Source organism: Mesocricetus auratus, unplaced genomic scaffold, assembly GCF_017639785.1.
Source record: "Mesocricetus auratus isolate SY011 unplaced genomic scaffold, BCM_Maur_2.0 Super-Scaffold_4256, whole genome shotgun sequence".
NCBI classification, from domain to species: Eukaryota; Metazoa; Chordata; class Mammalia; order Rodentia; family Cricetidae; genus Mesocricetus; species Mesocricetus auratus.
The window spans coordinates 129,543,653-129,566,891 of record NW_024429182.1 but is presented as its reverse complement, the minus strand read 5'-3'; the positions used below and the strand labels follow the sequence as shown (position 1 = coordinate 129,566,891).

Sequence of the window (23,239 nt, the reverse complement as noted above, 5' to 3'; positions counted from 1 at the left end):
AGCTTCAGTCCATCATCATCAAGGCAGAGTGCATGGCAGCGTGCAGGCAGGGATGTCGAAGCTGAGACTGCTACATCTTGCAGGCAACAGGAAATCAATTTACACTCTGGGCGGTGTCCTAAGCATATGAAACCTCAAAGCCCCCCAACCCCCAGAGTGACACACTTCCTCCAGAAGGTGTGGCCCAGATTAAAGGTGTGCCCTCCAGCCTCAAGGTCTGGATTAAAGGTGTGTGTCATTCAGCCTCCTCCAACAAGACCACACTTCCTCCAACAAGGCCACACCTACCAATAGTGCCACTCCCTGAGTTTATGGGAGGCAGTTGCTTTCAAACTACCGCAAACTACTATGCTAAAATGTCCATAGTATTGAAAGTGACTTATACACTTGATACAATTCATAGGATATTTCTCACTGAAGGAGAAAAGACAATTCTGAAACTCAAATGGAACCACAAAAGAAGCGATTAAACTGGAGCCGTCACATTCCTTGACTTCAAAGTATACTACAAAGGTGTCATAACCAAAATATGTTACTGGTATAAAAAATGAACCAATGGAGCAATATATAGCACGTGAAAATAAATTCACACACAGCTGACTTCCACACATTTGCCAAGAACACCCAATGATGATAGACCAGGCTTCTATAACTGGAACCAGGAAAACCAGACATCCTCATGCAGGAACAGGAATAGTCACGTGCAGGAGAATAAACAGCTCCATGCAGGAGAATGAAATCACACTCTTATCTCCTGCTAGTCACAAAAACATTCCCAATGAGTTAAACATTGAAATATAAGACCTAAAACTGTAAGCATACTAAAATAATTGTTCTGAGGAATAAAATTTTAGCTATGACAAAAAAGGCATCAGTAAAAATAAGAAAATGGATTATATCAAAGTCAAAAGCTTCTGCATCACAAAGGAAACAGGAACAAAACAGTCTACAAACAAAAGAGAATGTCTACAAAATGTATAACTAATGAGGGGATAACACACAAAATGTGGAGTATATGTAAAATACAAAAGGAATTCAGTTCAATACCAATAAAAAGAACCTGGCTTTAAAATGGGCAGGATCCTGGTAGTCACTTCTCAAAAGTACACATAAAAATGTGTACTTTAATCCCAGCACTTAGGAGGCAGGGGCAGGTGGTCGATCCAGGACAGGCAGCGCTACGAACACAAGAAAGAAAGAAAGAAAGAAAGAAAGAAAGAAAGAAAGGAGGGAGGGAGGGAGGGAGGGAGGGAGGGAGGGAGGGAGGGAGGGGGGAGGGAGGGAGGGAGGGAGGGAGGGAGGGAGGGAGGGAAACACAAATCAGAAATGACAGTGTGATATCTCTTGCCTTGTTACTATGGCTGTATCAAAAAGTTGAAAGCTAACTGTATAAACTGATGACATGATCACTCCTCCATGATGTATATAGTGAGGTTTTTAAGAGAAAGGTTTTTATTGTAGATGAGAGGGGAGAGAGAGAGAGAGAGAGAGAGAGAGAGAGAGAGAGAGAGAGAGAGAGAGAGAGAGAGAGAGCATGAGAATATCCAGAGCAGGGAGAGAAAGTAGCAAACTGAATGTGGCAACTATGGACATGGCATAGCAGGGACAGAGAAAAAGTGAGAGAAGCAGGAGCAGAAAACAGAGAACCTGCCTCTTTAAAAAAGGGCATCCTGATATTGTAAGAACATCATGGGTGAACCTGAAGAACACTGTGCTAAGTGAAATAATCCAGCCTCAAAAAGAATACTTCCATGCCATCTCTCTTGCACCTGGGTTATTAAAAAAAGGTGGGTTGGGGTAGTGTGGTGGTTTGAGTGAGAATGCGCCCCCCAAAGGCATATAGAATTGAATGCTTGGTCACCAGGGGTGACACTATTTGAAAGGATTAGGAGGTGTGGCCTTTTGGAGGAAGTATATCATTGAGGCTGGGCTTTCAGGTTTTAAAAACCCATGCCAAGCCCAGAGTCAGTCTCTCTCTCTCTCTCTCTCTCTCTCTCTCTCTCTCTCTCTCTCTCTCTCTCTCTCTCTCTCTCTCTCCCGCCATCTGCAGGTACAGATATAGAGCTCTCAGCTCCTTCTCCAGCACCATGTCTGTCTGCCCGCTGCCATGCTCCCCCACCATGATGACAATGGACTAAACCTCTGAAACTGTAAGCAAGCCCCAATTAAATGTTTTTCTTTAGAAGAGTTGCCGTGGCCGTGATGTCTCTTTTACAGCAATAGAACACTGACTAAGACAGGTAGGGAAATGGCTCAAAGGGCAGTAGCAATTGCCTTGAAAACCTGACAGCCTGAGTTCAGTCTCTGGAGACGCTGTCAAAGGTCAAATGCAGTGGAGTGTGTCCATAATCTCAGCGCTGTGTGACAAGATGCGGGAAGAGGCAGGACATCCAGCTAGATGCTCACAGCACGACAGCACAAGCAGCAAGAGAAACCCTGCCTCAGAACAAGTGGAAGAAAATAATTCAGTCTCAAAATGTGCCATGCAGAAGCGTGCATGCAGAAAGATGTACATGTACACGTGTACACACACACACATGTGCATAAACTATACCACACACACACAAATAATTTGAAAAATTGACTTCACAAAAGCAGTGAGTAGAATGGTAATTGCCAGAAAGTGAGTCAGTTGCGTGGCTGCATGTGGACAGGATACAAAATTCAGACAAGAGGAATAAGTTGGAAAGATCTCTTGTGCAATAACATAGTGACTATACTTACTAACAATGACAACAGATTTTAAGTTTTCTCAGTACTAAAACCAGGAAATATGTGATAGACATACATAGCTATTCCGCATTGTGTACAGATTTCAAACCAGCATGCTGTGCGTACTATAATTCTTTGTTGGTTCAAGTCTAATTGTTTAAAGTTCCAGTAAGTAGAACGCAGGATGAAAGACAGGTGAGTCCCAGGACCACAGAGGCCTGGATCAGCTGTACATCTTGACCTTTCACTGGAACCAACCTCCACGGTGTTCACAAGAAAGGAGAGGCTGCCAGTCCCACACGGGCCGGCAGGAGCACAGATCTGGCTCGCACAGACAGAAGAGGCGGCGAGTTGATGGTCCACAATAAAAATTAGTAGCGTCAGATAAATCTCTCCCCTCAAAGTTCAGGGGACGCTGCAGAAGAGGGGGTGGAAGGATCCTAAGAGCCGGCGGGGACGGAGGACACCAAGGGGACCGGCTTTCTACACTCTGCAAGGCTGAAGCACACATGAACTCACAGGACCGGTGGCGGCATGCCAGGGGCTGCAAGGGGCTGCCCCAGCCCTGAGAGAGAGGGGGAGTGGATGCCAGCCGACATCCCTAACCCAGAAGCTAGATGCAACTGATAGCCACTTGCAAATGAAAAATTAAGTTTTTCCAGGGGAGTCTCACTGGGTGTACAAACCACTATTGGAGAATCTTGGTCTCACAATGTTTTGTCAGGGCTTTAAAACAAAACAAAACAAAACAAAAACCCTTATAGATCCTTTACATATATATTTTGGCTTCTGGTTTTGCAGGGGTTCTTTGGTTTGTTTTTTGTTTGTTTGTTTGTTTGTTTGGGGAGGTTTTTTTGAGACAGGATTTCTCTGCATAGCCCCGGCTATCCTAGAACTCACTTTGTAGGCCAGGCTGTCTTCGAACTCACAGAGATTGGCCTGTAGTTGTTTGTTTTTTCACTTGTTACTCTTTTAGGTTCTTTTGGGGGGTTGGCTACCACCCAGCTCCCAAATAAATCACACATGGAGGTTTATAGTTTCTTATAAATGCCCAACCTTAGCTTGGCTTGTTTCTAACCAGCTTTTCTTATCTTAAATTATCCCATCTATCTGTTACCTCTGAGCTTTTATCTTTCTCTATTTTTCTGTACACCTTTCTGTACTTCTTACTGTGTCTGGTTGTGTAGCTGGGTGGCTGGGGGACTGGCCCCTGAAGTCCCCCTCCTTCCTCTCGCATCCCTTCTTCCTCTCCTCCCAGACTTCTCCTCCTGCACATTCTTTCTGCCTGCCAGCCCCACCTATCCCTTCTCCTGCCTCACCGTTGGCCATTCAGCTCTTTACTAGACCAAGCAGGTGTTTAAGACAAAGAATCACAGCTCCACAGAGTTAAACAAATGCAGCATAAACAAAAGCAACACACCTTAAAATAATCTTCACACAAAATAGTAATAAAGATGTAAGATAGAAGATTTGTAGAAAACCAATAGAATCCATGGAAACTACACCTTATCTATAATCACATTAAATGTAAATGCATTAAACTGCCCAATTAAAAGGCACAGACTGTCAGCAAGTTAAATAAATGACCATGCTGTATACTATCTATGTGACAATCCACTTAGGAATCAAAGACATGTCCAGCATATTCAAGGTCCTAGGTTTAAGTCCCAGAACAGCCAAAAACTTGTGAAACACATTCTTTGTTTTGTTTTGTTTGCTTTTGTTTATTTTGAGACAGCATTTCTTTGTGTAGCCATGATTGTCCTGGAACTCCCATCTGTAGACCAAGCTGGTATCTCAAGAGATCCTCCTGCCTCACCACACCCAGCTCATATTCTTATATAAAATAAAAACATGTAAATTGTGACATCAAGCATGCAAACTAAATGGTCCAGGTTAAAAGTCTAGAAAGTTTTAAATTTTTAACAGTTTATTCTTTGATTACTTCATACACGTGTATAATACACTCTAGTCATATTCACTCTCCCTATTTCCCCCCAATGCCTACCAACCCTCCTCCTTCCAACAAGATCCCCTGGTCTGAAGAGTGATTTACAAGCAAGTGACCTTTAAAACCAGCAGAAACTCTCCATCCATCCTCCTGGATGACTGTAACCTGAAACTGCTCCCCACAGAGCCTTCTACTGAGGTTAGCTGGCCCCCTACCCCTCTTCAGCTACTTACAATTAGCTCACCTCTTTGGTCAGTGCTATAATGATGTGTTGAATTTCCAAGCTGCTGGCTCATCTCCATCAGAGTGGGAAGCTCACCCCATCCCAGCTTTCCTATGTGTGTCCTTGTGCCTATCCTTTCCTCATTCCTCTACTCTGGCTGGGTCAATCCTAAAGCTGTGCAGGTCACAGCGCATGATTTTATAAAAAAAAATCTCAAAGACTCAAGCAAAATCTATTAGAACTAATAACAAATTCATCAAAGTGGCAGAACACAAAGTCAATATGCAAAATGAAGCAGCACTGTTGTAACTGTTGTATGCCAATAGCAAGGTATTTGAAATAGAAATCTAAATAGCAATCCTACTCACAGCAGGTATAAAATATCCAAGAATAAATTTACCTAGAGAGAAAACAGCTCTATGGGATAACATAGGATGGAGTAACACCCTGTCTTAGTTAGGGATTCTACTACTGTGATGAAACACCATAACCAAAAACAACTTGGGGAGGACAGGGTTTATTTTACTCACCGTTTCATATAACAGTTAATTATCAAAAGCAACGAGAGCAGGAACTCAAACAGGACAGGAACCTGGAGGCAGGAGCTGATGCAAAGGCCATGGAGGGTGCCCATACCCACACATAAACACATAATTAAAAAATAAAAATGAATCTTTTTTTCTTCACAGTCAACTCAAAATGGGTGAAGAGCTCAAATCTAAGACCGGATGCCGTGAGTCCACTAGAAGAAAGCAGGAGGAAAATGACTCAGGACATGGAAACCAGGGATAAGTTTTAGTTAGCATCCTAATCGCACAGAAGGAAAAAGCAGAAATGCACAAACTATACTGAAGAGAAAGCCAGCAGAGGGAAGAGACATTCTACAGCACAGAAGGACTGGCCTGCAGAGAAAACACCAGACTGGGGTGATATTCAGAACATGTAACGAACTCCATAGCCGTCGGTGAACAAACAAATTGTTAAAAATCCACCTGATTTAAAAACTCATAGTAGGTTTCTTGGAGTCTCCTGGCCTGGGGACTGCACGCAGGTGAACCCACCCTGGCAGGCCAAGCCATCCAGAGTCTGTCAACATCATGGTGCTAGTCTCACCTGCACCCACAGGAAGAGGAAGGCCATCGGAGTATTGGACCTCCTTGAACCCACTGGAAGAGAACCTTGGACCCGTACCCACCAGGAGAGGGAGAGACCCTACCAGCACCCACTGGGAGAAGGGATGGGAAGACAACAGAATAAGAACATATTCAACAACAGAAAGACGGATATGATGCCACCAGAGTCTAGAGACTCTACACCAGCAAGACCTTAACATCCCAACACAAGTGAAGCAGAAGAGAATGACCTTAAAAACAACTTTGTAAAGCTCTATTATAGAGCTGTAGTTCTGAAAACAGCTTGGTATTGACACAAAAATAGACAGGTTGACCAATGGAATCAAACTGAAAACCCTGATATTAATCCACACACCTATGAATACCTGATTTCTGACAAAGAAACTAAAATTATACAATGGAAAAAAGAAAGCATCTTCAACAAACGGTGCTGGTATAACTGGATGCTGTCATGTAGAAGATTGCAGATAAATCCATGTCTATCGCCATACACAAAACTTAAGTCCAAACGGATCAAAGACCTCAACATAAATCCAGCTACACTGAACCTCTTAGAAGAGAAAGTAGGAAGTGCCCTTGAATGATCTGGTACAGAAGACAGCTTCCTGAACATAATACCAGTAGCACAAACACTGAGATCTACAATAATCAAATGGGACCTCCTGAAACTGAGAAGCTTCTGTAAAGCAAAGGGCAGCATAGTCAACAAGACAAAATGGCAGTCCACAGAACAGACTGATTTCCAAAATATACAAAGAACTCAAGAAGCTACTCTCCAAAACACCAAAGGATCCAATTAAAAAGTGGGATACAGAACTAAATAGAGAATTCTCAATAGAGGAATCTAAAATGGCTGAGAGACACTTAAGAAAGTGCTCAACATCCTTAGCCATCAAAGAAATGTAAATCAAATCAACTCTGAGATACCATCTCACTCCTGTCAGAATGGCTAAAATCAAAAACACCAATGACAGTTTATGCTGGAGAGGATGTAGAGACAGGGGAATACTCCTCAACTGCTGGTGGGAGTACAAACTCATACAGCCACTTGGAAATCAATATGGCCATTTCTCTGGAATCAGTCTACGTCAAGAGCCAGCAATTCCACTCTTAGGCATATACCCAAAGGATGTACATGCATACAACAAGGACATCTGTTCAACTATGTTCATAGCAGCATTATTTGTAATAGCCAGAACCTGGAAGCAAACTAGATGCCCCTCAATTGAAAAATGGATAAAGAAAATGTGATACATTTACACAATGGAGTACTACTCAGCCAAAAAAAATAATGGAATCTTGAAATTCGCAGGTAAATGGATGGAACTAGAAGAAATCATCCTGAGTGAGGTAACCCGGTCACAAAAAAGACAAACATGGTATGTACTCACTCATATGCGGATATTAGACATAGAGCAAAGGAATCCCAGCCTATATTCCACACCGTCAGAGAAGCTAGGAAACAAGAGAGACATACATGGTCCCCTGGAGAAGGGGAAAGGGACAAGATCTCCTGAGCAAAATGGGGACATGGGGGAGGGGAGAGGGAGTTAGGAGAAAGAGAAGGAGGGGGAGGGCATGAGGAACCAAGAAGATTGAGTTGGGGGAAGAATAGAGGAGAGCAAGAAAAGAGATACCATAATAGAGGGAGCCATTACAGGTTTAAAGAGAAATCTGGCACTAAGGAAATGTCCAGAGATCTACAAGGACGACCCCAACTAACAATCTAAGCAATAGTGGAGAGGCTACCTTAAATGTCCTTCTCCTATAATGATATTGATGACTACGTTATATGCCATCCTAGAGCCTTCATCCAGTAGGAAGCAGAAGCAGACACCCACAGCTAAGCACTGAGCCAAACTCCTGGAATCCAGTTGTAGAGAGGGAGGAGTGATGAGCAAAGGGATCAAGACCAGGCTATGGAAACTCACAGAAACAGCTGACCTGAGCAAGAGGGAGCTCATGGACCCCAAACTGACAGCTCAGAAGCCAGCATAGGACGGAACCATGGCCTCTGAACATGGGTGTCAGTTAGGAGTCCTGGGCAGTTTATGGGGCCTCTGGTAGTGGATGGATCAGTATTTATCCCTTGTGTACGAATGGACTTTGAGAACCCATTCCCCATAGAGGGATAATCTCTCAGCCTAGACACATCAGGGAGGGCCTAGGCCCTGCCCCAAATGATGTGACAGACTTTGATGATCCCCCAAGGAAGGCCTCACCCTTTCTATGGAGCAGAAGAGAGATGGGATGGGGTAAGTGAGGGGCATGGGAGGATGGGAGGGAGAGGGAACTCGGATTGATATGTAAAATAAGATCGTTTCTAATTTAAATTTTAAAAAAGAAAAGGGAAACTACATACAAAATAAATAAATAAAAATGCATAGTAGATCCAAATAAATATTTCTCAACAAAAGACATGGGTGTATGAAAATTTTCAATATCAAAAAACATTGGGAACACGAAAATCAAATCCCTTGAGAAATCACCTCACTCCAATAGGAATAGTTATCAATAACAAAACAATAAATAAACAGAAATAGAACTACTTTATGATCCAGCAATGTGAAGTCTATACACAAGGGACATGACATCAATATGATAAAAACATAGTTCATTGCAGCTCTAGTCACAATAGCCAAGAAATGGAAACAATCTAAGTGTCTATCCACTGAGTGGATTAAAAAACAAAACAAAACAACAACAACAAAAAAACAACTTTTCCACCTTTCATTAAGCATAGATTCTTTTCTCATACAATTAGAATCTGAATATAATTAGCACTTCCTCTAGTCCTCCCATTTCCTCTCCATCTCCTCTCCCATCCGGGTCCACCCCCTTCCTATCTCTCAATAGAAAAGAGTAGGCTTCTAAGAGATAACGACAAAACGTAACAAAATATAATAGGATAAAACAAAAAACCTACATATTGAAGCTAGACAAGACAAGCCTACATAAAAATAAAAGAGCCCCAAGAGAAGGCACAAGAATGTGGTACCCACTCGTTTACACACAGGCACACCACCAGTGCTATGCCTCAGACAGCAAGAGGAATCTGGCTTTGAAGCCCTCCCAGTTACTCCCAGGGCCTCCAGCTCCAGCAGCCGGTCCTGGAGCCCCATACTTCCTCTGCCCTCTCAGGCCCACAGGGACTGCATGCATCTCAGATTGAAAGACCCTAAAAGGACAGCTGGAAGGGGAGCCAGGCGGAACCGCCCCTTACGACCCCCTCACACACTTATCTGCTCTACTACCATGTCTCTCTTCCCCTCTCGCCCTCCCTCCTCTCTCCCCCTCCCCTTCTTCCCTCCTCTCTGCACCCTGTATTCGGAGAACGTGAGCGGTGGATGCTGGAAAGCTCTCGACCATCACTGTTGAGTATAAAAGCAAAGTCTCTCCAGCTGCTGGATCTTGAGTGAGGATGGCTAGGTAGGTCTGGGCTCACGCGGCGGCGCAGTGCCCCCTGCTGGCCCGGAGACACCCGTGCAGCTCATCTCCTTGTAATCCATTCAGCACCTGAGCTCCACCTAAGAGTGCCTCACCTCTCGGAAGAGCATCCTGGACTCAGACCTTACCAAAGAGTGACGACAAAACCCAAACCATTGTAAGGCATCAGTCCTGTTCACACTCAGGGGATCCTAGCATTGGCTCCTGGGTTGGGGGCAGGGGAGGCTCTTCAATGGACTGACACAGTGGGATGGGGGTGGGCGTGGCAGGAGGGTGAGCTGGATTACCCCAGTGTAATTCCCAAGGCAAACACTTGGCGCCACCAACCGAATGTGGGAAGATGCATCTTTAAGGGTAGACATCTGTTCTGAAAGCATTGTCACAGCTATTCATTTAATCTCTCAAAGGTTCACTGAGCTGCCACTCTGAGCCAGTCACCTTCAACAGGCAGCGGTGACAAGCACACTCAGGTGCTTTTGTTCAAGCATGTTCCGTCTCCTGGCTACATTTCCATTGTGCATAGCCCTTTCCACCTAAAATACTGCATGTTTTATTTTTGCTACTTTCTTGCCTGGTACCACGCACAATGCATACACGCACACACTCACACAACCCTCTATTGTGATATCCTTAACACTTAGCTGGCCTTCCTTACACGAGACAATTGTCCTCTCGATGCATACTGGCCTCAAAGAGTTCACATTTAGCAATCTGGTTGATTCCCCGCATCTTCTAAAACTAGGGATTTTATTCTGCATTTCACAGAATTAAAAAGCAAAGAGGAGAGGCCTGAGTGCTTCTGTGTGGCACTTCAACGCCTGGCAACAGAGCTGGGAAACAAACCTGGGTCAATGGGCTGGCTCTCAGTAATACTAGTTAATGGACAAAGCACAGGAGACAAGCAGGTACTATCTAGGTTGCCTTAATTCTTTATACTAAAAAAGCCAAAGCAATAGTAAAATTCATCTGGCAGAATGGCACACTGTGTCTACTTAAATGCACACCCCCTCCCCAGATCCTTAAGAAAAGAGAAATGGAAAATGAAATCAACTATTTTGGGTATAGTTATATGGATTTATATCACATTTGGATACTACACATACATTTACAGCTCCACTGTAACAGTAGTGTAGTAAGAAAAACAATTAAAACTTGGGGCCAGTGCAAAGGTCAGAGGGTAAAGACCTGAGGTCAATCTCCTAAAGTTGTCCTCTGACCTCACACATGTGCTGTGGTGTATTTACCCCCACATCATTCATACATATGTACACATACACACAAGAATCATTTTGAAAAAACCTACAACTTAGAAAAACAATTAAAAATTATAATTCAAATAGATGGGTTCAATGGAAATTTTAACTCCACTGAAGAAATGGGAACTGGGACACCAATAAAAGGAGACAAGTAAACAGCACATTGATAATGATACAGAGTGTACAGAAATATTTGTATATATGGCTGATGTAAAGGAACTAGGGAAAGGGACATGACGATGCTAACAAGTTGGGGAATAGGGAAAGAAATGTAAAAGTATCCAGTGCTCCCTGAAATTGTCTGCCATGCTTATAATTAGGAGTCAGGAGGGAGAGGAGAAAGAGAATAGGGCAGGAACATTACATGGGAAGATCAAAGAAGATAATTTTTAAAAACTGACGATAAGTCATTAAGCCACAGACTTGAGCAGCACTAGAATCCCAAGAATAAAAACACAAATGAGATAAAACCATCATGGGCCAATTTCTTCTGTTGTGTGTAGTAAAAATGCACCTTTGGTGTGGGGGTGGGGGGTGGGGGTGGGGCTGGAAATCCACCTGTGCCCATGCTCTTTGTAGAAAAGAATATTCTGCCCATTGAGTGGGCTTGACAGCCTCGTCCAAACTCCGCTGGCCTCCACTGTAAGGATGCTTCGCCATGGCAGGGGGTGGGGGGTGGGGGTGGGGCTGGAAATCCATTGAGTGGGCTTGACAGCCTTGCCCAGACTCCGCTGGCCTCCACTGAAAGGATGCTTCGCCACGGCAGCTCTAGCCCGTCGGTCATTGGGGGTGTTCTTGTTTCTTCCCCATTTGGTCTTGTGTGTTTACGTGTTTTTACTGTAACTTTGCAGCAAATTTTGAGGCAGGGAATTATGTGTCCACTAACCTTGTCTTCAAGATATTTTCCCTATTCCGGTGCCCTTGAAGTTCCAGTTATTATGCAAACAAACATCTTGTCTGTGTTTGAAGCAAAGTAAAGAAGACATGGTCTGAATGGTCCTGATTAAATATTCATTTATTCATTCATTCCCATTCTCTGCCTCCTTCGGTGCCTCCTCTTTCTCTCCCCTCCCTCTTCTCCTCACCTCCTCTCTTCCACCCTCTTTCCTAAACACCTGCTGTCACCTTTCTGATCATTGCAAAGCAGCAACTTGTGGTTTCCTTACACTTCCCCATCTTCAGCTTGGTCTGTCCCCCGCACTAGCCGTGGTGATTTCCAGGCATTTCACCACAAGGCAAAGAAAAGGAAAGGGCTTCACAGGCTGGGGCAGCGGCATGGATAACAGGCAGGGTAACAGAGCTATGGAATTTTTGAGGGAGAAATGGGAAACAGAGGGAAGGGGTGCCTTGAAAAGAGCCTCATCTCCTCTAAGGAGAGACTGGGTCTAGTGCCAGAGATGGTAAAAAGCTAGGGGGAGTGGGCATGGCTACACTGTGCTCTAGCATGACTGGTCCAGCCGCGTGCGTGCGTGCGTGCGTGCGTGCGTGTGTGTGTGTGTGTGTGTGTGTGTGTGTGTAGAGGGAGGCAAGGTGTAATGCTGCGGCTCATCCGAGGTTTTAAGGATGAGGAGGGAGCCATGGCGTAGGAGGCTTTAAGAGATCCAGCTGGGGGGCTGTAGAGATGGCTCAGAGGTTAAAATCACTGACTGCTCTTGCAGAGGTCCTGAGTTCAATTCCCAGCAACCACATGGTGGCTCACAACCATCTACAATTCAATCTGGTACCCTCCTCTGGCAGAACACCGTATATGTAATAAATAAATAAATCATTAAAAAAAAGAGATCCAGCTGACTGATCTACCACAGCCCTTGAGGTGGAGATGAGGAACTCAGGTTAGGCCAGGGTGTGCATCATCCTGAAGCATCCAGATGGAGCTTCCTACCAGACATAGATTGACACATGGACAGACTGACCAAGGATGTGGGACAAGGCAGAGACAGCAGTAGGCGGGTCAAAGGGGCTATGAGAAGAAGGGTGTGAAAGAGGACCTAAAACATCTGATAATATCAGTGCTCAGGGTGTGAACACAGCAGCAGGAGTCAGCAGCAGAGACAGGGGGTAGCAAAAGGAGCAATTAGCACTAAGGACACCAGCACTGGGGACGGTCCCACAAGCCAAAAGGACAGGATCTGTAGCAAACTTTCTTATTGGATTATCTTTGAGCCACCAGCTGACAAATAATGGCCCAGAGATTTATTATTAATTATGAAAGCTTGGCCTTAGCTTAGGCTTTTTCCCAACCAGCTCTTATAACTGCCTCCCATGTGCTGGGATCAAAAGTGTGCGCCACCACCCAGTCTTCAGCCTACTCTCTCACATAGCTCCAGACTACTTGTCCAGGGTGGCACTATTCTCTGTGGTTTGGCTCGCTCACGTTAATCATCAATTGAGACAATTGTGTGCACGTGCTGGTTAGTATGCAGGCACCTATGCTGGCCAGCCCTAAGGGTCCTGACGGAACACATCGTCAAGCCACGTGGGCACGGGCCACACCCCCTTATAAAATCTAGGCCCCTCCATGTGTTCCTCTCCCTTCCTTCCTTCCGCAGCTTCTGCCCCAGGGACCTCTTCTGTCACTCTCTCCCATCCCTTCCCCCTCCCCCAATAACCCTCCCACGTGTGCTCCGTTGTATGGTATAACTTTCCTTCTTACCACCACATCACAAAACAGTAACAGACAGGAGCCTTCTGGTGCCTATAGGCCTGCTTGGATCACAGGAGACCGGAAGTGACCGTGTGTCTTTGAGAGCAGGTAGGCAGGAGTTACAGATAAAGTAACCAAGGAAAAGCCGGAAGGTGGTGACTCACGCCTTTAATCCCAGCACTCAGGAGGCAGAGACATGCGGATCTCTGTGAGTTCCAGGCCAGCCTGGTCTACAGAGTGAGTCAGGAAATGCTCCAAAGCTACACAGAGAAACCATGTCTCAAAAACAACAACAAAGTAGCCAAGGAAACTGCATCTGTATCTTAAAGGTCGGCTACCCATTTGAAGTTAGGATCATCGAAGCTATGGTTAAGTTCTTCCCACTTGTCAGAAATGAAGGCACCAGACACTTTCCTAGTTACCCCCACCCAGTCAGCCACATGCATGCACAACGCATTTGTAGCCTCAAAGGACCTTAGTTTCATTATTATATTATTTATGCTGTGGTTTCACACACACACATCCCAGCCCTTTGTGGACTCTTCTCAGAGATGAGAAGAATTACCCTAAGAGGGACATCTATCTGGTCCCAACATGAATCACAGCCCACTTGGCTCTTCCTCTGGAGTGTACACCTTGCTTTGCTAAAATAAAACTGCTGAACTGTGTGTCTCAGCTAACTGCTTCTTAAGGAGAGAAGAGCAGGAGCCACCTTCTTGGTGAAGAGCTCCTTTCTGTGGTTTCTGTTACCTGCAGTCGCCTGGGATCCTAGGGTTTTCCATTGGATAGAAAACTGCAGAACTAAACAACTCATGTTTTAGGTTGGGCACCATTCTGAGCAGCACAGTGAAATGTCATGCCATCCCCTTCCCCCCCCCCCCCAGCAAATCACACCAGTGTCCAGAGTATCCATGCTGGGTAGAATGTGATTTATTCAGCATTGATTGTTTAACAGTACAAAAAGAATTGCTCAAGCCAATTGGCAGAGGACTAAAGCAACCCAGGAGAGCAGTAGGGCCAGTAGGAAGAACTCCTTACATCTGGACCTGAGGGACCAGAAGAGGTCGTGTGGAGTGCAGAGGTCCACGGGAAGAAAGGACTTAGAACTTCCCCTCCTCCGTAGGCCATCCAGAGCCCCACAAACACTGAGCCTGTAGAGAGCAATGGCCCCACCCCACCCCACACAAGTGGAGCCTAGCAGAGTCAGAGGGATCTGAGAACTTCGCCTTTCTGCAGACCTGCTCAGCAGCGACAGCAGTTTGCTACCGAAGTATTCGGAAGTATTTGTTTCTTACTGATTTCCACTCCTGAAGATAGGTCTCATGCTGGTTTTGCCTTCACTGTGCACCACTCAGCTAGGTTTTCAAGACGGTTGTTTATGTCTCTCCATCCAGTGTCGAGCAATGCACTCGGCTCTTCAGCCGTATCTCATGTCATTCCCTTATTCCTACTTTCTCTCGTCTGCACCCCCTCCCTTTTTATAAACTTCATTATAACTTTTTGTAGCTAAAAATCTATTGATCCTGACAGCATCCCAACTGTCCCCTCTTTACTACTTTGATTTTCTTTTCAAAGTCAACCTAGTATTTACGCTTGTCCTTACCCACCCTAGGTCCCCCTCACTCCGAATTTTATTAACTAAAATCTGATGCTATTCCATACTGTCCTTGGTTGCTTATCCTCCAACAATACTGAAGTCAGAGGAGCCACTATTCAATATTTGAATAATGGTGATACCCAGCAGCTGTGGCTGCTCTCCCAGTTAACATCCTACCCAGGCAGTGATACACAGCCTACACAGGAGCTCTGGGCTTCCAGACTGAGGATTTTTTAAACTGCACACTCACATCAACTCTACTACATTCACTTGAGCATTGCAAATACCTTAACTGATAAAAAAGTATAATGGATAATAACAGTAATGAAGCCATGAAACAATATCAGATACCTAAACTTTCAATGTAGTAACCTACAAAACACACACACATAAAAAAGACAACATTAACTCCTCCAAAAGTTATTAACCCTACAGTAACATCTAGTGAGACTGATTTAGATGAAATTCCAGAGAACTCAAAATAATGGTCTTCAGTATGTTCTAAGATACAACCAACTGAATGAAATAAGGTGATGAATTATATGAAAGAATAAATCAGCAAAGATAGAAATACTCAAGAAAACCCAATCTGAAATTCTGGAAACAAATATTCAGTAAGTCGGATGAAAAGCTTGGTGAGAAGTCTCGGCAGTTGAATGCATCAAGGAGAGGCAGAATAGCTGAGCTTGAAGACAGTCCAACAAGGATGAAGTATCGACGGGATGTCAAGATACATGTGACACTTTGAACAGACAAACCCCACGGCTAATGGCTATGGAAGAAGGAAAAGAATTTTACCCTGAAGACATATAAAACATTTTCAGAAGAATTGTAACAGAAAATTTCCCAGAGTTGGGGTCTTGGAAATTTGGAAGTTCACAAAGGTTTCTATGCAGCCCTGGCTATCCAGGAACTTGTTGTGTAAACCAGATTGACCTTGAGCCTACAGAGATCCACCTGCCTCTGCCTCCTGAGTGCTGGGATTAAAGGCATGTGCTATCAGGCCCTGCTGAAACCTCTTTTGTTTTTAAATTGATGATCTTATTTGTTACAGTGACAAAAGCTGCCTGGCACAGGGACTTTGCTCTGCAGCCACTGGTTCTCAATGGTTCTTACTGCCTCAAGACCACAGTCCTCCTCCTGCTAAAGAGAGCCAGCAGCAGCCTGCCTGAGCCTTCCTTCTTGCTGTTCAGCCTCTTAACACTAATACTCACTAATATGTGGGATGTGTACTCTGGATCTCTGGGGAGAGAATATCACCAAACTCTGGTGAGTCTTCGTACAGGGAGCTCAGGGTCCCTGTCCCTCCTATTGAGACAGCCAATCCTGTCAGTTTTTACTCTCATAACTCTAAGGAATTGAAGGGACCTGAGGTCATGTCTGAATTATCTCCTCCTCTCTTCTCTCTCTCTCTTTTCATGTATTTATTTTTATTTCATGTGATTTGGTGTTTTTCTTGCATATATGTCCGTGTCAAGGCGTTAGATCTGCTGGAACTGGAGCTACAGGCAGTTGTGAGCTGCCGTGTGGGTGCTGGGAACTGAACCCAGGTCCTCTGGAAGAGCAGTCAGTGCTGTTAACCACTGAGCCAGCCCCTGTTCACCTCTTTTCTTCCCATGGTGTCAGAGCATCTGACAGAAACAACTGGGGAAAGGAAAGGTTAATCTTGGCTCGCGGCTGCAGAGGGATTCCAGTCCATCCTGGTAGAGAAGGCATGATGGAGAGGGCGCTTTGCTCACCATACTCTGGCAGGAGGCAGGGACCAGAAGCATGTACAACCCTCAAAGACTCTGAGTGGCCTCTTCCACCAGCCAGGCCTCCTGAAACCCACAGCCTTCAAAACAGAGTCACAAGGTAGAGAGTGAGAGCTGAAACACCAGTCTGAGGGGAGTCTACATTCAACAGCTCACTCACCGCTCTGAGGTCAGTCTGTCACCATTTCATAGCAGCTGGCACGAGACACACTAGGGCAGAGGACAGGGCCTTTGTCACTTATTTCACAACAACACAGGAGTGCTGTGCCCATGCCACACTGCTCTCTGACCCGCTGGTCATTTCCCAGGGCTCCGAGGCAAACCAGCATGAACTCTGGTTTCCCATGACAGGAATACATGCTGTCAAAGTTCTGAAGGCCAGAAATCTGAACTCAAGATAAGAGCAGGTCAGCTCCTCCCAGAACCTAACTTCTCCTCAGCTTCTGGGATTGGGGGTGGCTGGCAAGCTTGGCCTGAGCTGGCATGTAGCTGCTCTATCCAGTCTGTGTGTGTGTCTTCACATGACTTTGTCTCCCAGCGTTCCCTGTCTCTCCTTATTACCATATCAACCATTAGACTTGGGGTCTATACTAACCCAATGGGACCTCATCTAAACCTAACTACATCTGCAAAGATCATATTTCCAACAGAGGTCACACAGAGGGTCCCCGGGGTGATCAGAGCATAGCTTTTGGGGGTACATAAATCAATCTACACACCCTCAAATCCCATGGCGTGATGATAAGACACATGGACAGCACACATGGACAGCTCACCACATTCTCTATAGGAGCTGCAGGCCATCTGCCAAGCTTTGCACAGAGGGTGATGTCATCTTTGTTCTATCAAACAGCAAATAAATCCACCCTTGCTCCATGGCAGGAGACAGCCTGTCTACCTTCCAAGGCCCTGTGCTCCACAAACATCCTTAAAAAGGTAGACTAGAAGGAAGCTATCTTTGTGACAGGCTCACAAACGGGCCCCTTTCGGACTGACCCACAGAGATCTGTCTCCAATAGGATGCAGCCTCACCAGGGAGGTAGATGCCAGGCCATCCTCCATCCAGTGAAACCAGGCGTCTGGAGCCACCATATAGGAGATGCCCTGCACTGGGTTTGCTACCTGTTTGTCCTGCTCTCCTACTTGCTATCCAGACTCAAGGATCTAGTGAGGGTCTTCTGAATCCCTGAGGCTTCTTTCCTCCTTCCCTCCTGGCAATCTATGTCAGGCTCAGACAATAGGATCTGAAGACACCGTGCCAACCATCTACACACCACAGCAGCCAGGAGACAGCAGGCTTCATGGTTCCTATACCAAACTTTATACTGGGAAGTAGGGGTGGGGTGATCTCAGATAGATACTCCTTCTTTTCAAGGCTCTGCTTCCCTACCTGTAAGAATGCCCTGTCCCTTAGGGTTGGAGAGGTGGCTCAGCAATTAAGAGCACTTGATAATCTTGCAGAGGACTGTGGGTGCAATTCCCAGTATCCACATGGCAGCTCCCAACCATCTGGTTACTGTAGCTCCAGGGGACCTAACACCTTCTTCTGGCTTCTGTGGACACCAGGTGTGCATGTGGCACACATATGTATAGACGAAACACTCACTCAGAAATACATGTTTAAAAGAAAACAGAAAGAAGAACAGAGTGCCATGTCCTGGCACTGTTATAGTAGTGCGGGAACAGGGGGGCGGTGCTGGCATATTTCACAGATTCATAACAGTGGCTGGGAAGTGGTGAGCATGGACAAGGTTGGACACCCTCCCTTGCTGTAGTGCAGAAGCCACCCAGGGTGGGTGTAATGAGCAGAGCTCAGCTTCTATCCTCCCAACCTCCTGCAGTGAATTCAGCATAGAGCCTGCAAGTCAGGGATGGTGGCGGGTGACTTTCAGAGCACTTGGAAGTATGAACCACCCATTGATGGCACCCAGGACAAGCCTTTAAACAGACTAAGCAGGAAGTAGGGTGTGGGTGGTTACGGAGGACAGCCACCTGCCTGGAGTCTCTCTCTCTCTCTCTCTCTCTCTCTCTCTCTCTCTCTCTCTCTCTCTCTCTCTCTCTCTGTATAGGTGACATGTAAAGCAAGGAGGGAGGGAGGGAAGGAAGGAAGGAGGCAAGGATGGAGGGAGGGAAGGAACTAGTGTCAAATCATTCATAGAAAAGTTCCCATTATCCAACAAGCCCCCACATGGCTCCTTTTGTGAGCACAACTTTAATGCTCACCATGGATGGTGTCACAATTGGCTATCTAGGTGGAAGGCTTCCAAGCTAGGCTCGATTCCTGCAATATACAAAAATCAAATCAAGGACAGTGGAACGTTTACATGTAAAGAACAAATAAGTGATACAATTCAAATCTTAGGACGTAGGCAACTGAACCTGCATGAAAAACTTCCGCTAGGCCAGGCAACCCAGAAGCTGTAACAGAGGAGCAGGTGCTGCTGATCATATATAAATTTAAGAATTCTGAATGGCAAAGGGGACGACACACAGACAGACCTGGTGTGTGTGTGTGTGTGTGTGTGTGTGTGTGTGTGTGTGTGTGAGAGAGAGAGAGAGAGAGAGAGAGAGAGAGAGAGAGAGAGAGAGAGAGAGAGAGAGAGTACACCTGTAGGAAGAGATTTCCTGTACAGGATCAGAAGGCAGAGGACACATATCTAAAGGATATGTGTCTGATAGGTTGAATCAAGTGAAATGCATGTTTCTGCGCCCTAACAGTGAAATACCATTCTCACATGGTTCACGCTATGCAAACATCTATGAGGAAGTACATGTAAAGAGAAGGCAATAGCAGCAGGTATCTCTAGCTGCCTCCTCCATGCCCATGTCCTTCTCAGTAATAGACTCCTGATTCTATTTAATGTGCTGTGATGCTTTGAAAGAAAATGGCCCATAAGGGGAGTGGCACTATTAGGAGGCGTGGCCTTGTTGAAGGAAATGTGTCACTGTGGAGGCGGGCTTTAAAGTCTTACTTATGTTCAAGATACCACCCAATGAGACAGACCACTTCCTGTTGCCTGAAAGATGTAGACCCCTCAGCTCCTTCTCCAACAGCCCGTCTGCCTGCACGTTCCACCATGATGATAATGGACTAAATCTCTGAACTGTAAGCCAGTCACCCCAATGAAATGCTTTCTTTTATAAAAGTTGCCATGGTCATGGTGTCTCTTCACAGCAATAGAAACCATAAAAAGACAGCTAATCATTTATTTAACTCAAGGACCAAGTTTCTCAACCTCACTTACAGCTATCTATAATTTGGTTAATTTCTGATAAATATATGACAGTAGAAGTCTCGGTGTCTTATCCAGAGTCTCTTAGTAGAGGTGGAGTGTGTCCTCTTTCTGTCTGTTTCTCCACAGCATCCTGGGTCAAGGGTATTTCGTCTGGCACCCTCGTAACCATCGTGGGACATGGAGGGTAAATAGCACCTCTATTCCTGAGGAAACTGAACTAGAGTGCTGGAAGACAGTCGAGTCACTGACGAGTCTGCCAAGTCACAGTACCAATCTTGAAATGCTTATTATGTCCAGCTTGGTTTATTTATTTTGCAGAGGACATAAATAAACTTTATCTAATTTCCTCATTGTTCTGCTATATGCCATGGTACCTAATCCAATTAACACAGCAATCCACTGAGGAGCAAGCCCAAATGACAAACGTAGAGAGATGCTCAAACTTGTCAGTGGTGCAAATTAAACAGTGCATCGCTCATGCTCATCAAACTGATGGAAAATAAAGTAAATGCTAGTGCGTACTGTGCACAAAGGTTTGGGGGGGAGGGCTTTTGAGAGGGCTCTTGAATGCATTGCTACTGAAGCATAAACTTTTACTATTTTTGGAAAGCAATCTAGAAATGCCTATTTAAATTCAAATTCATATACTGTCATTCTGGCAAGTCTCTTCCCAAGAATCTAAGAGGATGAAAATTCTCTCTCTCTCTCTCTCTCTCTCTCTCTCTCTCTCTCTGTGTGTGTGTGTGTGTGTGTGTGTGTGCATGTCTGTCTGTCTTTGTATATGTGTATGTTGGCTAGTTTTGCATGGAGGTTCCCTGTAACAGAGTTTGTGGGAAATAGATGAATTCTGGGTCATGGACATTGAGTGAAATTGTCTCAGGTTTTATTCCTCTGGAAACATGTCAGGACTGACAAGTAGGAGGGTTTCTGGGAACCCTCTATAGGAGAGGTTTCTGCTGAGTGGTGGGGCTACAGCTCCCACTGGACAGGTGTAATGATTCTTTCTCTGTCCCACCAACCAACTCCCAAATAATGACACTGAGACTTGTTATTAATTATGAAAACTCAGCCTTAGCTTAGGCTTGTCCCACTAGCTCTTAAATTTAAATTAACCTACCTTTATTAATCTATGTTTTAAGATGTAGCCTCTAATCTTTCTTTCATTCTGTATGTCCAACTCCCTCCATGTCTCCTTGGCATCTCCTCTGTGCCTCGATTATCTCCTACTTTCTTTCTCTCCCTGGAAATCCCACCAAACCTCCTGCCAAGCTATTGGCCGTTCAGCTTTTCACTACACCAATCACAGCAACCACATCTTCACACTGTATACAAATATCCACCAACAGACAGGACTGTAGGACAGGCCCAGGGCCCGGCCTTGGCATGTCCACATTAACCAGACACCAGCTGGGGATGTCCCCAGGGCAAGGCACTCAGCTGAGTGTCAGTGACAGTGATCCTGACAGCTGAGGTCAGAGCAGGACCCTCACATCTGGCTCCCTCACTGTGCCAGACTTGCCGTGGCAGAAGCCTGCACCTTCAGCTTTGCTCATTGGTAGCTCAGCATCAACAGGTGTGACTCCCAAGTATGGCGGGTCCTTGGCTAGCGAGATGGCTCAATGATAAAGGCCCCTGCCATCAAACCTGACAACTCAAGTTCAGCCCCACAGATCTACGGGAGAAGAGCAAGGCCACAAGTGTACCACAGTGTGTGCACACACACCTATAAGTGTAAAAATCAATTTTTTAAAAAGCCTCAGTTTTAGCTGGAATTAAATGAGCTTTTCTTAGAGACATGTCAACAAATGTCTGCACCCCTAACCCCATCCCCCATCAGAAAGGGCACCAACAACAGACCAAAGTCACAGCCCCACCACGACTCGACTCTGGAAGCCAGTGAGTCCTTATGGCTCACGAGTGAGGGGTTCTTACAGGACTACAGGTGACCTGCAAGCAGGTCTCATCCCCAGCGTAAATGACAGTTTCCCCACAGCTGCATAGGCCCCCTTCAGCTCTCAGTTACCCATTCACCATCCATGTAGCCTGTCAAGTCCTGAGACCACGAGACCAAAACCACACACAGCTAGGGCAGAATTATATCCAGCTGTCAGGGAGCTTCAGGAGGGCTGGAACCTCAGCTTCGGGTTTAATGACCCTCCCCACTCTTTCCTAGGAGAAAATGCCAATGGGCCAGTTCTTGAGGGTCTCCTGTGAGTAGCCACAGCCACTCCTGATGAAGATGGTAGTGGTTTTTGTGTTCATAGGACAGCATTCCACAGCAGTTGCTTACTGCCATAAAAGACCCTGACCCCGCATATGAAAGGAAAGCATTTAATTGGAGCATGCTTACAATTTCAGAGGTTTAGTTCATTGTCATCATGGTGGAGAGCCCGGTGGCATGCAGACAGACATGGTGCTTGAGTAGTAGCTGAGAGTTCTACATCTGGATCCACAGGCAGCAGGAAACGAGAAAGGGAGACTGGGACTTGAACCCTTGAAACCCTGAAGCCCACCCCCAGTGACACATTTCCTCCAACGAGGCCATGCCTACTCCAACAAGGCCACATCTCCTAACCCCTCTTAGGAGTGTCACTGCCTGATGACCAAGCGTTCAAATATATGAGTTTATTAGGGTCATTCCTATTCAAACCAACACATCTTCCATCTGTGATTTTTGCTTTACAGTATTTTTAAATTTTCTACCTCCATATTTTTAACCTTTTGTCATATGTGTTTTATATGTCTATGTGCATATAGAGGCCAAAAGCAGATGTCAGGTGTCTTCCATCCCTCTCCATCTCATCTTTAGGTAGTATCTCTCACAGAGCCTGGAGCTCACTGATTGTTCAGCAAGCCCTAGGATTGTCCTGTCTCTGCTTCCCTGTGCTGGGATTACAAGCATATGCCCTGTGCCAGCTTTTTGCCTAGCTTTTGCTTAGGTGTTGGGGATCTGAAGCCAGACCTTGCTCGCACGGCAAGCACGTCTAGCTCCTCAGCCTCCCAGGTGTTGCTTTTCGTGTCCTTGCTTGAGGTATCTTTAGGAAAACACATTCTCTGTAGGCAGCTTCAGCTCCATCAGCTCCAGTGGACAGGAAAGATAAACAAATCCTAGGCGGGGCTTCTTCCCCTCCGTGTGTCCCACCTATCACATTCTGTCCTGCCTCACCTCCAGCAAGGGACTGATGGACCGATGAAGGACCCTGGCTCTCAGAAGCTCCACCTTGAATACTGCACAAGGGATCAGGCCTTCAACATCTGAGACTTTGGGGTGGGGGACACCTCACGC

General features: G+C 45.6%; 1 long non-coding RNA gene across 1 annotated transcript; it reads left to right on the top strand.

Moving 5' to 3' along the window:
• The first annotated feature begins 13,245 nt into the window (after positions 1–13,245).
• LOC121135467 lies at positions 13,246–20,268 on the top strand. The gene is made up of 3 exons (XR_005872575.1): positions 13,246–13,474; positions 16,018–16,232; positions 20,080–20,268. It is a non-coding gene; the product is annotated as an uncharacterized LOC121135467 (long non-coding RNA).
• The last annotated feature ends 2,971 nt before the right edge of the window (positions 20,269–23,239 follow it).